Source organism: Pristiophorus japonicus, chromosome 9, assembly GCF_044704955.1.
Source record: "Pristiophorus japonicus isolate sPriJap1 chromosome 9, sPriJap1.hap1, whole genome shotgun sequence".
NCBI lineage: Eukaryota > Metazoa > Chordata > Chondrichthyes > Pristiophoridae > Pristiophorus > Pristiophorus japonicus.
Window position 1 is genome coordinate 175823717 of NC_091985.1, and position 16697 is coordinate 175840413.

A 16697-nucleotide genomic window follows, 5' to 3' on the forward strand; every position below is an offset into this window, starting at 1 on the left:
GGGAGCAAGCCATCTTAGATCTGGTCCTGTGTAATGAGACAGGAAAAATAAACGATCTCCTAGTAAAAGATCCTCTCGGAATGAGTGATCACAGTATGGTTGAATTTGTAATACAGATTGAGGGTGAGGAAGTTGTGTCAGAAACGAGCGTACTATGCTTAAACAAAGGGGACTACAGTGGGACGAGGGCAGAGTTGGCTAAAGTAGACTGGAAACAAAGACTAAATGATGGCACAATTGAGGAACAGTGGAGGACTTTTAAGGAGCTCTTTCATAGTGCGCAACAAAAGTATATTCCAGTGAAAAAGAAGGGCGGCAAGAGAAGGGATAATCAGCCGTGGATAACCAAGGAAATAAAGGAGAGTATCAAATCAAAGACCAATGCGTATAAGGTGGCCAAGGTTAGTGGGAAACTAGAGGATTGGGAAAATTTTAAGCAACAGCAAAGAATGACTAAAAATGCAATAAAAAAAGGGCAGATAGATTACGAAGGTAAACTTGCGCAAAACATAAAAACAGATAGTAAAAGCTTTTACAGATATATAAAACGGAAGAGAGTGACTAAAGTAAATGTTGGTCCCTTAGAAGATGAGAAGTGGGATTTAATAATGGGAAATGTGGAAATGGCTGAGACCTTAAACAATTATTTTGCTTCGGTCTTCACAGTGGAAGACACAAAAACCATGCCAAAAATTGCAGGCCACAAGAATGTGGGAAGGGAGGAGCTTGAGACAATCATTATCACTAGGGGGTAGTGCTGGACAGGCTAATGGGACTCAAGGTAGACAAGTCCCCTGGTCCTGATGAAATGCATCCCAGGGTATTAAAAGAGATGGTGGAAGTTATAGCAGATGCATTCGTTATAATCTACCAAAATTCTCTGGACTCTGGGGAGGTACCTGCGGATTGGAAAGCAGCTAATGTAACACCTCTGTTTAAAAAAGGGGGCAGGCAAAAGGCAGGTAACTATAGGCCGGTTAGTTTAACATCTGTAGTGGGGAAAATGCTTGAAACTATCATTAAGGAAGAAATAGCGGGACATCTAGATAGGAATAGTGCAATCAAGCAGACGCAGCATGGATTCATGAAGGGGAAATCATGTTTAACGAATTTACTAGAATTCTTTGAGGATATAACGAGCATGGTGGATAGAGGTGTACCGATGGATGTGGTGTATTTAGATTTCCAAAAGGCATTCGATAAGGTGTCACACAAAAGGTTACTGCAGAAGATAGAGGTACGCGGAGTCAGAGGAAATGTATTAGCATGGATAGAGAATTGGCTGGCGAACAGAAAGCAGAGAGTCGGGATAAATGGGTCCTTTTCGGGTTGGAAATCGATGGTTAGTGGTGTGCCACAGGGATCGGTGCTGGGACCACAACTGTTTACAATATACATAGATGACCTGGAAGAGGGGACAGAGTGTAGTGCAACAAAATTTGCAGATGACACTAAGATTAGTGGGAAAGCGGGTTGTGTAGAGGACTCAGAGAGGCTGCAAGGAGATTTGGATAGGTTAAGCGAATGGGCTAATGTTTGGCAGATGGAATACAATGTCGGAACGTGTGAGGTCATCCACCTTGGGGGAAAAAAAACAGTAAAAGGGAATATTATTTGAATGGGGAGAAATTACAACATGCTGAGGTGCAGAGGGACCTGGGGGTCCTTGTGCATGAAACTCTTTTTGGGAGTAAACAAAAAACATTAAACCGTGCCCCCCCGATCTGGGGGAAACACCAAACATTTTCAGGCCCTTTTATTTTTTTGTGGTATTTTTGGGGGGTTTTTTTTGGGCACAAAAACATATATTTTCTCCAAGTGCCCCCTATAAAAGGGGAGGGGGACACTAAAAGCACCGGCAATTAAAACAAATTAACTTAAAAACATAAAATCAAATTAAAATTTGGTTGCCGGGCGTGATGATGCACTCCAGTCCCTCCAGTCCACCTCTCGCGGAAGGCCGTGAGCGTACCGGTGGACACCGCGTGCTCCATCTCTAGGGACACCCTGGACCGGATGTATGCGCGGAAGAGAGGCAGGCAGTCTGGCTGAACGACCCCCTGCTGCCTGGACCGGCTGATGGCCCCCTTGGCCGTGCCCAGGAGCAGTCCTACGAGGAGGCCCTCGGACCTACCCGCTCCCCTCCGCACAGGGTGCCCGAAGATCCCTACTGCACCTGGTATTCCCAGGCAGTCTCCCATCCAAGTACTAACCAGGCCTGACTCTGCTTAGCTTCCGAGATCAGATGAGATCGGGCGCTTTCAGACTTGTGCATGGAACTCTTTTTGGAGTAAAGACTTGTGCATGAAACTCTTTTAGGAGTCAACAAAAAAACATTAAACCGTGCCCCCCGATCTGGGGGAAACACCAACATTTACAAGGCCTTTTTTTTTGGGGGCACAGAATCAAATTTTTTCCAAGTGCCCCCTATAAAAGGGGAGAAGACTTGTGCATGAATCCCAAAAGGTTAGTTTGCAGGTGCAGCAGGTAATCAGGAAGGCGAATGGAATGTTGGCCTTCATTGCGAGAGGGATGGAGTACAAAAGCAGGGAGGTCCTGCTGCAACTGTATAGGGTATTGGTAAGGCCGCATCTGGAGTACTGCGTGCAGTTTTGGTCACCTTACTTAAGGAAGGATATACTGGCTTTGGAAGGGGTACAGAGACGATTCACTGGGCTGATTCCGGAAGTGAGGGTTACCTTATGATGATAGATTGAGTAGACTGGGTCTTTAATCGTTGGAGTTCAGAAGGATGAGGGGTGATCTTATAGAAACATTTAAAATCATGAAAGGGATAGACAAGATAGAGGCAAAGAGGTTGTTTCCACTGGTAGGGGAGACTAGAACTAGGGGGCACAGCCTCAAAATACGGAGGAGCCAATTTAAAACCGAGTTGAGAAGGAATTTCTTCTCCCAGAGGGTTGTGAATCTGTGGAATTCTGTGCCCAAGGAAGCAGTTGAGGCTAGCTCATTGAATGTGTTCAAGTCACAGATAGATAGATTTTTAACCAATAAGGGAATTAAGGGTTACGGGGAGAGGGCGGGTAAGTGGAGCTGAGTCCACGGCCAGATCAGCCATGATCTTATTGAATGGCGGAGCAGGCTCAAGGGGCTAGATGGCCTACTCCTGTTCCTAATTCTTGTGTTCTTATGCTATGCACATAAGAGTCGGTTCCGGACCGGAGTCATGAGCCATGTCAAGTAGATGCCCCTTGTCGCCTATTAGCCAGCCTTTGACTTGCCTTGTTGGTCAAATACAGGTGGAACAGAGGACCGCTGCAGGAGGAAAGAATCGTGACTACTGCCAGGATAACTGGCATTCACCTGCATAATGCGCTACCTGTGGTCACACACCAGCTGCGCATTGAAGGAGTGGAATCCCTTTTGGTTAATGAAAATAGCCGAGTTTAGATGAGCACGCAAGGCAATGTGCGTGCAGTCAGTGGCACCCTGCACCATGGGGAAGCTTGCAATCAGAGCAAACCCTCGTGCTCTCTCCACCTGTTTGTCTCTGGCAAGAGGAAATAAGATGAAGCAGCATCTTTATGTATAGAGAGGTTTTGGTTACCTCCCTTTTGCAGCAGCAGCATCATCATAGGCAGTCCCTCGGAAACGAGGAAGACTTACTTCCACTCTTAAAAATGAGTCCTTGGGTAGCTGAACAGTCCAATACGAGAGCCACAGACTCTGTCACAGGTGGGACAGACAGTGGTTGAGGGAAAGGGTGGGTGGGACTGATTTGCCGTACGCTCCTTCCGATGCCTGTGCTTGATTTCTGCATGCTCTCGGCGACGAGACTCGAGGTGCTCAGCGCCCTCCCGGATGCACTTCCTCCACTTAGGGTGGTCTTTGGCCAGGGATTCCCAGGTGTCAGTTGCACTTTTTCAGGGAAGATTTGAGGGTGTCCCTGTAACGTTTCCTCTGCCCACCTTTGGCTCGTTTGCCGTGAAGGAGTTCTGAGTAGAGCGATTGCTTTGGGAGTCTCGTGTCTGGCATGTGAACAATGTGGCCTGCCCAGCGGAGCTGATCAAGTGTGGTCAGTGCTTCAATGCTGGGGATGTTGGCCTACCCAAGGACACTAATGTTGGTGCATCTGTCCTCCCAGGGGATTTGTAGGATCTTGTGGAGGCATTGTTGGTAGTATTTCTCCAGTGACTTGAGGTATCTACTCAAACTATGTTTGAGTGTACTGCACACTACGTGATCTTGCTTTCTATCGCCAGCCGCAGCCTGAAAGGAGCCAGACGCATAAAAGTTAAGAGCCATGCTCACCTTGACAGCCACAAGCAATGCTGTCCTTGCCCTAATTTGAGGTTGCAGTTGTGGCTGCAGCAAGTGGCAGATTTCAATCACAACTTCTTTAGTGAAACGAAAACATCTCATGCATTGGTCCTCGCTGAAGTTCAGATAAGAGAATTGCTCCCCAAAAACCCTTGGTGGACATGGCCTCCTGCTGTGAGGACCTTCTCCCCTCCTCCTCCCTTGCAGCTTGTCCTGCTCTGTGTAGTTTCTCTTAATTCTCCTAGTCGTGTTCCATTCCCAGAGAAAGCCATTCTAAGCCACCCATGTCTGGAAGCAACTTCTTTCACCACTAAGAATAATTCAGCAACTAACCTTGATGACACCGTTAAATCGTGTTGGTGGGAGAATCCTTTATTCCATTTAATATCGTGTTCAGCTGTGCGAGGCTAAGACGTTGGCTGGAGTTGGAAAATGGCAACAGTGGGGCTTCAAATCAGCGTTGCATGCTCATTTGTGTCATCCTCTCACTACTCTACATGCTGCCGGCAGTCATTAGACACGTGTGCACAAATCCCTTTACAAAGATGGCGCCTGCGCATTTACTGCCAGAAGTGTGCACGTACATCTCAGACTCCATTTTCAAGCCTTATTCGGCTGTGTTTTTTTAAAAACCGGTGCTACGCTGCCCAATTTAGCCTACCTTATGCTTTAAAAAGACAGATTTTGTTCCTCCGATGCCCTCGCACGGTGGATGTCAGTTCTCTGGCTCCCTCCAATGGGAATCAGGGCATCACACATTGGCGAAAGGCTGCTGTCTATCACTTGGCAGCTAATAATAGTGTCTTGGGCGACAAATGTGTTTATCTGCGACTTGCTGTGCACAAATTAACTGCCATCTTTCACTTTTAAAAAAAAAACTCCATTGGCAATTTCACATGTCAGAGTTGCTGTATATTTCTTTATAATGGACCACCTTCCTATCCAGTTATCTGTAACAACTTTATTGCAGTATCAGCACCTTGAGATTTGCAAGTTTTTTGTTTCGGTCACTTTTTTTTTTAAAAAGCTGCCACTCTCAAACTATAGCAAATGCTACAGGGAGAGGCATAATACAGCCAAACTGCTGCTTCATTTTCCAATTGTTCCTTTACACTGAAATGTGAAACCAATGCAGGAGCTGAACAAAAAGGATACAATACTTAAAATCACAATTACATAATTTTAAAACAAGGGACTACTTGGGCCGAATGGCCTGTTTCTGTGCTGTATATCCTATGTAATGTTCTAGCATGGTACATCTTCCACTAAACTGTTAAATGTCTCAATCTTTTTTTTTTAAAAGGGGAGCAAAAAAAGTTAACTGTTTTAAAACAAAGAGTTTCTTCAGTGGGCAAGTGCACTGTATGCTATGGCAGTGAGCCACATGGATCAGTAAGAAAAAGTTCCTAAGTTTAATGCACTATGTTGAGTAAGCTGGCAGGGGTCCATATCTGATCTCGTGCCCTTGAACTCGGGTTCCTGCATATAATCTCTTTCCTGGCTTCTACTGAGATGGGTGTGTGTGTCCAAAAGTCTAATATATAAAAAACTAAGGGCTCCATTTTCCCCAGTGCCGTTTTTTTGGGTACTGCAAGAGTTACGCCCATATTTTTTGGTCCCGACTATTCCAAAAAAATAACTAACAAGTTTCCCCGTTCTTATTTTTTTGAATTTGGCGCCGTGCAGCCTGTCCTTTAGCTTCGGGGGTGAAGCCTAATGCCTGCGCCGAAAAAACAATGCTCCCTTTCTGCACATGCGCGACAAAAAAGGACATTTTTGACGTGATTGCTATGGGCGCACATGCCCAGTACACTTCCCGGTCTGCACTCGGCCATTTTTAAAGAACCAGTTGTGTGTGAGAACTTTAATTCTCATTGGAAAAATCGGAGCTGCAATACAAGATGCAACGCGGCTCAAGGACCAAGAATTTCTCACAGGATGAAGTGGAAGCACTAGTTACTGTGATTGAGGCCAGATGGCACAAGTTGGACACCAGCAGAGATCACATACAAGTTTCACCAAAAGAAATGAAGAAACGTTGGAACCAACTTGCAGAAGATTATTGTGCAATGGTGACCACCCCGCGGTCTGGAGGCCAGTGCAAAAAGAAGTGGCAGGACCTTGGTCAAGTAGTTTGTGTAAGTAATATTTTCATTTATTCAATGGAATTGCAATTGTAAATGTGATCATCTGTATATATCCTACCCAGCAGAAAGACACCCTCCCCAAAATGTTATATTTTCATCTTTGCAGAGGAAGATGGCACACAACAAAAGGGAAACTGCACAAACTGGGCCCACACTTGAGGGAGAGGGCAAGTCCTGCAAGTTCCACAGTCTGGCTTTGCTAAATGTTAAGTACTGTGTGGGCTAGCCATGCTTCGGTTCATGGGGATGTCTCCATCAGCTACACTTCGGTTAATGCAATGTGCCATCATTCACCATGGTCCTTCAAATCAGCCTGCTGCCTGCGCTGTGGGAGCCTACTCATGCCACACACCCTGCCCCCTCCTCTGCTGCTAACCATTTGTCTGTTCTGTTATATTTTGCAGAACTTGAGGCCAACCCTGACGAGGCTGAAGCCGATGCAGAAGAAGATTCAGACGCGGATGAGCCTGAAGAGAAGAACATCTTCCAATCCCACCTTCCAGACCAAGAGCATGGGGGGGAGGGGGAGGGGGAGGAGGGGGAGGAGGAGGAGGGGGAGGATGGATGGATGAAGCCCCGACTCTGGTACTCACTCTGGAGGATGTGCAAGTGCCTCCCATTGAGGTGCCAGGCCCTTTCCTAAGTGGTACGAGTGTTGATGGGACATTCCATGACTGCGGGTCCCAGTGGGATGCAGCGAGCCACACCCAGGCCCCCACCGTCTGAGGCTGCGGGTCCCAGTGGGATGCAGCAAGGCACACCCAGGGTGAGAAGGGGAAGGAGAGCTTGATGGCGCTCTCCTGAGGTGCAGGATCTAACAGATGTGGTGCAGATGATCGCAATGAGTGCGGAGAGCATTGACCTTACCCGATCACTCCTGGACACTAACAGTGGGGGGGGGGGGGGTGGGTGGGCGGGGTGGGGTGGGGGGTTGATGAGGTATTGGGACTGTCGGGTGATGTAACAACACTCTCTCGAGAAATGGGAACACTGTCCGGGAACATGAGGGAGGGAATATCGGAGTTAGCTGCTTCAATAAGGATACATGCCCAGACCCCACGCCCATTGACAGAATCAACTGCCGCTCCCACTCCAATCCCCAGACCAGCCTCTGAAGAGGTCCAAGCTAGGCCTTCCACATTACCGCCTGCCACCAGTTTTCCCCCCCCCAAAATCAAGAAGTGCATATTACACAAGATATTCAAATGAATAAGCTTGGTATCAACCCGGGAAACACTGCGCCACTGCCTGCGGGCAGAGGTGAAGTCACCAAGACCAAGCGCAGCGGGCGGTCTTAGAATAAGGTGGAGGAGAGATGGGTGCAGCCTTTCTTTGTTGCTGTTGTTACTGTTGTAACTGTTCTCAAATTAGACATTTTTTGTAAGTTATGTAAATTTACAAGTTTAAAAGTTTGTAAGTGATCTTAACTTAAATAAAAATATTCTTCTATCAAACTTTAAAGTTTTCAGTTAAGTACAAACAAGTGTTAAACTTTTGAATAAAATATATTTTCAATTATAACTGAATCATTTCCATTATTCGCATAACTTTTTGAAGTAAAGAAGAATCATTTCCATTATTTGTTCCTTCAACACAACATTGCGGAACAGGTCCAAACAGTGAACATAGTCCATTTGGAATAGTTGCCACTGAGCCTTCAGGCAGCAAAGCGTTCATGGATGGGCTGCTAGCGCAAAGCTCGAGCAATCGTTAAAGGGGCACGACGGCCCACCCTCCACCGCTGTTGTGCTCCGGGTTCAGGTAGTTGCATGGCTTCCTTGTCCTCATCGTCCTCCTCATCATCAGCCACTTCCACCTCAGCTAGGTCTTCTATTACCAGCTGCTGCTGCCTCATGATGGCTAAGTTATGCAGCAGACAACCGTGAACTGATCGACAATCTCAGGTGAGTATTGCAAGTAGTCTCTGGAATGGCCCATTATGGTCTATTATGCTGCGCGTTGCAATGTGCGATTTGTTGTATTCCCAGTCAGCTTCCGTCCGGGTTACACATAGGGGCGTCATGAACCAGGTGACGAGGCCGTACCCTTTGTCTCCCAGTAGCCAGCGCTGCCCTTCTGGCTGCTGCTGAAACATGGCAGGTATAACGCTCACTATAGGATGAACTCATCATGGGTGCTCCCAGGGTATCTCGCATCACCTGACATGATGCGATGCATGTCGTCACACATGAGCTGCACATTAACGGAGTGGAAGCCTTTTCTGTTCCTGTACATCTTGGAATCCTCCAAAGGTGCTCGCAAGACGTTGTGGGTGCAATCAATTCAGTCCTGTACCTTTGGAAAGCCAGCAATCCTGGAGAAGCCCACAGTCCATTCATGCATTGCCTGGGTGGTCATGGGGAATTTCAGATAGTCATTCCTCCGGGCATATAATGCAACAGTCACCTGCCGAATGCAGACATGTGTTGCATGTTGAGAAATGGTGCACACATCCCCAGTTGTGGCCTGGAATGATCCAGATGCATAGAATTAAAGTTCAGCTGTAACCTTCACTTCAACTGACAAAGCAGTCCTCCTGACGCTTTTCGGTTGCAGGTCTGCTTTTACTACTCTCAGATCTCGGTTACAACTTCTTTGTGGAAATACAGCCTTCTCACACAGTCTACATCACCTGACGTGGGTAAGGCCTCCTGCCCATCATCCTACGTGCTCCAAGGTTCCTCATGCGATGACATTTAATCAGTTGTCTCCTTCCCAGCACCATCATGCAGAAGGCTTGCATGAGGTATGACATTGTCAGTATTGCCCCCATGATTAAATTGTACCTTTGCAAGAAGCTCAAAACATCAGGACAAGCTTCTTTGTTCTCTCTCTCTCTCCCCAAAGTCGACGTCCTAGTATGGACCACACCCAGGTCTGGGCATGCGCAATAGACTTGCTTAGAATGGGAAGCTAGGCATTTAAATAAGGACATTTGAGGCAACGAAGTCTAATGCAATTCTTTAATTTTAGATTTTTTGAAAAGTACCACCCCGCCAACGACCGATGGGCTCGAGATGTCGGCCGGCAGAATCGCTCCCTCGCCCAGACCTAGGCTCAGCAAACACCCACCCCCCTACCAGGCTTCATTTGATGCTGCTGCATAGTGTAAGGGTTCTCACCCCTTCAGTTCGGCTTCTGGCTTCCACCCCCCACCCCTCTCTGGGTTTCTTTTGAAGTCGAGCCCCTGTGTCCGGGCGAGGGAGCAATTCTGCCGGCCGACCCTTGAGCCCGGTTTGGAGATGTTCGGTGGTGGCGTGGCACTTTGGGGGGGGGAAATCCAAAATTGAAGAATTATATTCAACTTCAATTTTCTGTGTTTCCATTTTCTGCATTTTAAGTTTGAAAAAATTAAGCTTCATGATGCATATTTAATGTGTTCTTGACTCCCTCCAAAACTGCTTAAAAACAATGGTGTCTTTCTGCGCTGATTTTTTTTTAATGTGCGCTAGTTTTTCTTAAGTGCCCAGGAGGTTTTTTGGGAGTGGTCACATACGCCGTCCTAGGAGAAATGTAAATTGACCAAACTTCCATAAATGTGAAAAATTGGTGCAGACATCGGGTTACATCCCCTCTGACGCAAAAAAATCCTAATCTAAAAAAATCGTAACTAACTGAGTTACGCTGGCGCACAATCTTTGGGGAAACTTGGATATTTTAATTTAGACCATAAAAAGCGGCGTATGCCAAAGACGGTGCAGATCACTGGGGAAAATTGAGCCCTAAATGGGATTACGCTCAGCTGTGTTGCTTCTATCTACTATTGCCAAATAGTCTTACTGCCTGTGGGAGGAGTGATAACTTTGGGGGGCCGGTAGAATTTTACAAAATGCCCTTCCTATCCATAATAGAGTTGCTGAGGAAACTTTATTTTACAAGCGGAGGAATATAATTGTTTAAACTACAGTTTTCTTTATTTAACAGTAACTTACTAAATGGGATCCTTGGTGTTTGAAAAACATGATTTGAGTTTTTCCACACACCAAGGATCTCTGTTAGGAAACTACTTTTTAAAATATTTGTGTTTCAAATTCTAGATTGAATTATAGTGAAACTAACCCCCGATTGCAATAATGTTAAAGATTTTCCAAGATTGTGATTAATTTGGTAATGTAACTCAGCAGCATCTTAATACTGTGTTATATAACACAGTGGCTTCAAACTCCATGCAGAAGCCCCGTCTGCCCTCTCGGGTTGCCTTAACGGGTCCCATGGCACTATTTCAAACCTTGCTGTGCACAAATTGACACCCGCAATTCCTACATTACAACAGTGACTATACTTCAAAGGTACTTCATTGGCTGTGAAGCACTTTGGGACGTCCTGAGGCTGTGAAAGGTACTATGTAAATACAAATCTTTTTTTTAAACCTACTTCTTTAACCATGCTTCTACTCACCCACCCTAACATTTCCTCTGGTGCGGGGTAAATTTTTGTTTGATCACGCTCCTGTGAAGTGCCTTGGATTGATTTCCTACATTCAAGGTGCTATATAAATGCAATGTGTTGTTGTATACTGCATAACCCTAAATGGTTATTTACCATGAGCAACACCGTAGGAGATTCTCGCGTGTGTATATATGTATAGCTCATTTAAAAAAAAAAAATTCTGTTTTGAAAATGGAAGCTGACTGGCTGCCAGTTATTTGCTGTTTAGCAGCCCAGGCTTCTACAACTCTGCAAAATATTGGCCCTGAAATTCCGGCCTCTCCGAGTGCGAACGATGTGTGCCGGCACTTGCGATCTGTCTTTTTGATCACTTGCCTCCCCGGGAGAAGAGCCTTCACTGGTAGAGATTTGGGCTATTTGCCAACTCTCACCCAGCGAATGTCCTTCAAACTCTTAAGCCTGGTAAAACCAGACGTAAGGCCTGCTTTTACTAGCGGAAGAGTTTTAATAGATAGAACAAATAAATGTTACTAATTTTTATATTTAAAAACCCTGTCTATGAAGGCAAGTTTATTTTTAATAAACATTTTTTTTTTAATTCAAAAAATTAATTTTCTCAACCATTTAATTTAATGCAATTTCTATTATTTTTTTTAAAGTGAAGTGTTTTTAAAAATTTATCTTGTGTTTTTAATTTTAGGGGTATTCTTATTGATAGTCGTCATCATAGGCAGTCCCTCAAAATCGAGGAAGACTTGCTTCCACTCTGAAAGTGAGTTCTCAGGTGACTGTACAGTCCAATGCAGGAATTACAGTCTCTAACAGGTGGGACAGACAGTGGTTGAAGGAAAGGGTGGGTGGTTTCTCGTACGCTCCTTCCGCTGCCTGCGCTTGTTTTCTGCATGCTCTTGGCGACGAGACTCGCAGCTCAGCACCCTCGCGGATGCTCATCCTCCACTTTTGGTGGTGTTGGGCCAGGGACTCCCAGATGCTGGTGGGGATGTTACACTTTATCAAGGAGGCTTTGAGGGTGTCCTTGAAGCATTTCCTCTGCCCGCCTGGGGCTCGCTTGCCATGAAGGAGTTCCAAGTAGAGCACTTGATTAGGGAGTCTTGTGTCGGGCATGTGGACAATGTGGCCCGCCCAATGGAACTGATCAAGTGTGGTCAGTGCTTCAATGCTGGGGATGTTGGCCTGATCGAGAACACTGACATCGGTGCGTCTATCCTCCCAGTGGATTTGCAGGATCTTGCGGAGGCAGCGCTAGTGGTACTTCTCCAGCGCTTTGAGGTGTCTGCTGTATATAGTCCACGTCGCTGAGCCATATAGGAAGGCAGGTATCGCTACTGCCCCATAGACCATAAGCTTGGTGCCAAATTTGAGGTCCTGGTTTTCAAACGCTCTCTCGCTCAGGCGACCGAAGGCTGTGCTGGCACACTGGAGGCGGTGTTGGACCTTGTCATCGATGTCTGCCCTTGCTGATAGTAGGCTCCCGAGGTATGGAAAATGGTCCATGTTGTCCAAGGCTAGCTGTAGATTTTGATGACTGGTGGGCAGTGATGCATGGAGGGGTCAGGTTGGTGGAGGACCTTTGTCTTACGGATGTTTAACGTAAGGCGCATGCTTTCGTATGCCTCGTTAAAGGTGTTGACGATGGCTTAGAGTTCGACCTCTGAGTGTGCGCAGTCGTCTGCGTACTGTAGTTCGATGACAGGATGGGACGACCTTGGATCTAACCTGGAGGCAACGTAGGTTGAACAGGTTCCCATTGGTTCTATAGTTTAGTTGAGCTCCCATTACTGTGAATGAGAATGATACATAGTGATTGGTGGTCCAGGCCCACGTGATCCCAGGCTGCGCATATGCTCCTAGAATACAAGGGCTGCTGTGCATCTAGGCCTCGAAGCACAAGTGTTCGTTCCTCCTGAACCACCAGGTACTTTGGGGAAAAAAAATTTGGTTGGGGGCATCCACCCGTGGCAAGCACTTGTTGGCCCATACTTGACTCAGTTAATGCATGAGCGGAAACCTATTTGTGGGTTCTGAACCCACCAGTTACTACCGCTGCTCTTGGACTGAAAACAATGTTGTGCCAGTTATTGGGGTAATATGGCTGGATAAGGTGGGTATTGGAAGGTAACAAAGGGACACTCTGTGACAGCTAATTTCAAGTGCTTTACAGATCACATTTGAACCCTCGTATTAACCTCACCCAAATATTGCAGTTGTGAATGTTGTTAAATATTAGAAATTGGATTAATTAGAACAATTAATTAATGAAAAATATTCTTTGGAAAAGACTAATGTGTTTCTGATGCAGAAATACCCTTCTCTAAAAAGAAAAGCTCTACCAAGCTTTGTTTGTGCTTTTTGTATATAAATGATGTTTGGAGTTTCCATATTTGTTCATCAATTGATTTGTGGCAGTTACTGTGACAAAGGAAATGCAAGCTAGTGGTCTTGATTTCAAAAGTATTTTCAAGGTTTGTGGGTGAGGTTGGGATTGCTCTTTTCATTGTATGCATCCATTTATTGCTTCATATCTCCAACTGTAACTTATTGGAAAAAAAATGCCACAATAATGACTAGTACAGTACTTTTATCTGCTTTTAGTGATAACATGCTTTCTAAAATACAATGGACTTTTCACAAGGATGTAACTGTTTTGTCAAGAAAAGCTAATCTTGGTTTATGAGGACTTCTTGTCATCCATTTATGCGTTTGGAGAGAAATCCCATGAGTTCAGTAAAATCACTTATTACAAATAAGTAACTAAGCCATAAAGACTAAGATCGTCCAAGGTTCAGTCCTCATACTGTGCTAAGTTAAGAGGTTTGAACTGGCGTTAGTAAGGGTATTGTAGCTGATTGAAGCACTGCTGCATTAGGGAGAGGAAAATTATCCAGGGTTCCCACTCCTCATCACTATTCAGCAATTCACACTAACAATGCATGTGTGAAGACCACATTGAGTTTCAGCTGTGATGCCCCAAGATTGATCAGTTTTCCTGATGTTCAGTTTTTGAGACTCACACGTGACTAACGTGTGAAGTAATGCCATTTGTGGAACTATGTTCCAGCAAGGTGTTACTGCTTCTCCTAGATTGATTGATTGCTTTCAGGAAAGGAGGAAAGAAGAAGGGGATGGGGACTGGAATTAAATCCAGTCATAAAAATTGCCACCTTTTTAATGTGAATTCTAACCCAGGCAGCGCTATGGTAAAAAATCTGGTGGTGTTAATGAAACTGGTGGTTCTGGTGAAACAACCTAGCCAAAACCCATAAGATTGCCCAGTTGATTTGATTTTCAAAGGATAGTCCATTACTCAAGTACTGGACATCTAACTTTGGTATCAGAGGACATTGAAAATGATTGCAAATGAAAGGGGAATTAAACTCTAATGGGAGAACTTAAAGAAGGGTAACTTTGAAGGTATGAGGCGTGAATTGGCTAGGATAGATTGGCGAATGATACTCAAGGGGTTGACAGTGGATGGGCAATGGCAGACATTTAGAGACCGCATGGATGAACTACAACAATTGTACATCCCTGTCTGGCGTAAAAATAAAAAAGGGAAGGTGGCTCAACCGTGGCTATCAAGGGAAATCAGGGAAAGTATTAAAGCCAAGGAAGTGGCATACAAATTGGCCAGAAATAGCAGCGGGGACTGGGAGAAATTTAGAACTCGGCAGAGGAGGACAATGGGTTTGATTAGGGCAGGGAAAATAGAGTACGAGAGGAAGCTTGCAGGGAACATTAAAATGGACTGCAAAAGCTTCTATAGATATGTAAAGAGAAAAAAGTTAGTGAAGACAAATGTAGGTCCCCTGCAGTTAGAATCAGGGCAGTCATAACTGGGAACAAAGAAATGGCAAACCAATTGAACAAGTACTTTGGTTCGGTATTCACTAAGGAGGACACAAACAACCTACCGGGGGTAGTGTGCTGACATGGATTGAAAACTGGTTGGCAGACAGGAAGCAAAGAGTAGGAGTAAATGGGTACTTTTCAGAATGGCAGGCAGTGACTAGTGAGGTACTGCAAGGTTCTGTGCTGGGGCCCCAGCTGTTTACATTATACATTAATGATTTAGAGGAGGGGATTCAATGTAGTATCTCCAAATTTGCGGATGACACTAAGTTGGGTGGCAGTGTGAGCTGCGAGGAGGATGCTATGAGGCTGCAGAGTGACTAGGATAGGTTAGGTGAGTGGGCAAATGCATGGCAGATGAAGTATAATGTGGATAAATGTGAGGTTATCCACTTTGGTTGTAAAAACAGAGAGACAGACTATTATCTGAATGGTGACAGATTAGGAAAAGGGGAGGTGCAACGAGACCTGGATGTCATGGTATATCAGTCATTGAAGGTTGGCATGCAGGTACAGCAGGCAGTTAAGAAAGCAAATGGCATGTTGGCCTTCATAGCGAGGGGATTTGAGTACAGGGGCAGGGAGGTGTTACTACAGTTGTACAGGGCCTTGGTGAGGCCACACCTGGAGTATTGTGTACAGTTTTGGTCTCCTAACTTGAGGAAGGACGTTCTTGCTATTGAGGGAGTGCAGCGAAGGTTCACCAGACTGATTCCCGGGATGGCGGGACTGACATATCAAGAAAGACTGGATCAACTGGGCTTGTATTCACTGGAGTTCAGAAGAATGAGAGGGGATCTCATAGAAACGTTTAAAATTCTGACGGGTTTAGACAGGTTAGATGCAGGAAGAATGTTCCTAATGTTGGGGAAGTCCAGAACCAGGGGTCACAGTCTAAGGATAAGGGGTAAGCCATTTAGGACCGAGATGAGGAGAAACTTCTTCACCCAGAGAGTGGTGAACCTGTGGAATTCTCTACCACAGAAAGTTGTTGAGGCCAATTCACTAAATATATTCAAAAAGGAGTTAGATGTAGATGTACTACTAGGGGGATCAAGGGGTATGGCGAGAAAGCAGGAATGGGGTACTGAAGTTGCATGTTCAGCCATGAACTCATTGAATGGCAGTGCAGGCTCGAAGGGCCGAATGGCCTACTCCTGCACCTATTTTCTATGTTTCTATGAAGTTTATCTTGGTCATAGAATATTGAAAAAAATCCAGAAAATGTGCATAGTCACATTTTTAAAAATCCCTTGCCTCTGGACTGTACAATGTAGTGAAGCCTAATTTATCTTGGCAGTGGCTCTGCTGATTGCATCGGGACTGTGGCTTTGGGCCAGCTGAAAGACAACAGGGAGTTGTCAGATTCTGGTGAAAATGAGTGTTTATCAGACATTTTAAATCCATCCAGCCTGGTTTTCATCAGGCGGATGATTGTTTTAAGACTCTTGAACCCACATTAAGGTGAAACTTTATACATCACGAATGGAACACGGAGTCTCTGGTCACTGTCGTGCTCTGCTTTGGATAAATCTCAGCAACCAAATAATTAATTCAGCTCTCTAGTTAGTCTCATTTTCTTGTAAAAGTGGAGGTAATATTCAGTGGTCTGAGCTGGTCATTGGCCCCAGTTCACAACCTGTCTATGTAACTGGCCATCAAATTATATTTGACAGACAGTTTTGCTGTTGCTTCATTCGCTAGATTAATACAGATTTTGCACAGGAACTCTCCTTCCTACCCTTTAGCTACACGCCTTGACTGGTGCCTTGACATGACTAAAATTGATTTGAAGACTAGTACAGTACAATGTACCTGTAGTAGGCCTCAATTTCATGCTGTTGCTTGGCCTAAATAATTCATTAGTTTGAGTCTCTGCAATCCATTCACCAGTTGTGGCACACGGCGCTGGTGAATTGCTTGAAACGTTTAGACCTCTTGGAGCTTGACTGCAAATTGAAAGCCAGGAAAACTTTGGGTTTGTTTCCTGGTCTGTTTGGAGTTGGCTAG

At 45.2% G+C, this 16697-nt stretch overlaps 1 protein-coding gene and 1 pseudogene across 7 annotated transcripts in view; one reads left to right on the plus strand and one right to left on the minus strand.

The window, feature by feature from the left end:
* agpat4 (1-acylglycerol-3-phosphate O-acyltransferase 4 (lysophosphatidic acid acyltransferase, delta)) overlaps positions 1–16697 on the plus strand; it is a 306351-nt gene that overhangs the window by 186058 nt on the left and 103596 nt on the right. The gene's annotated exons all lie outside the window — the stretch shown is intronic.
* Positions 2165–2277, minus strand: LOC139274325 (5S ribosomal RNA; annotated as a pseudogene).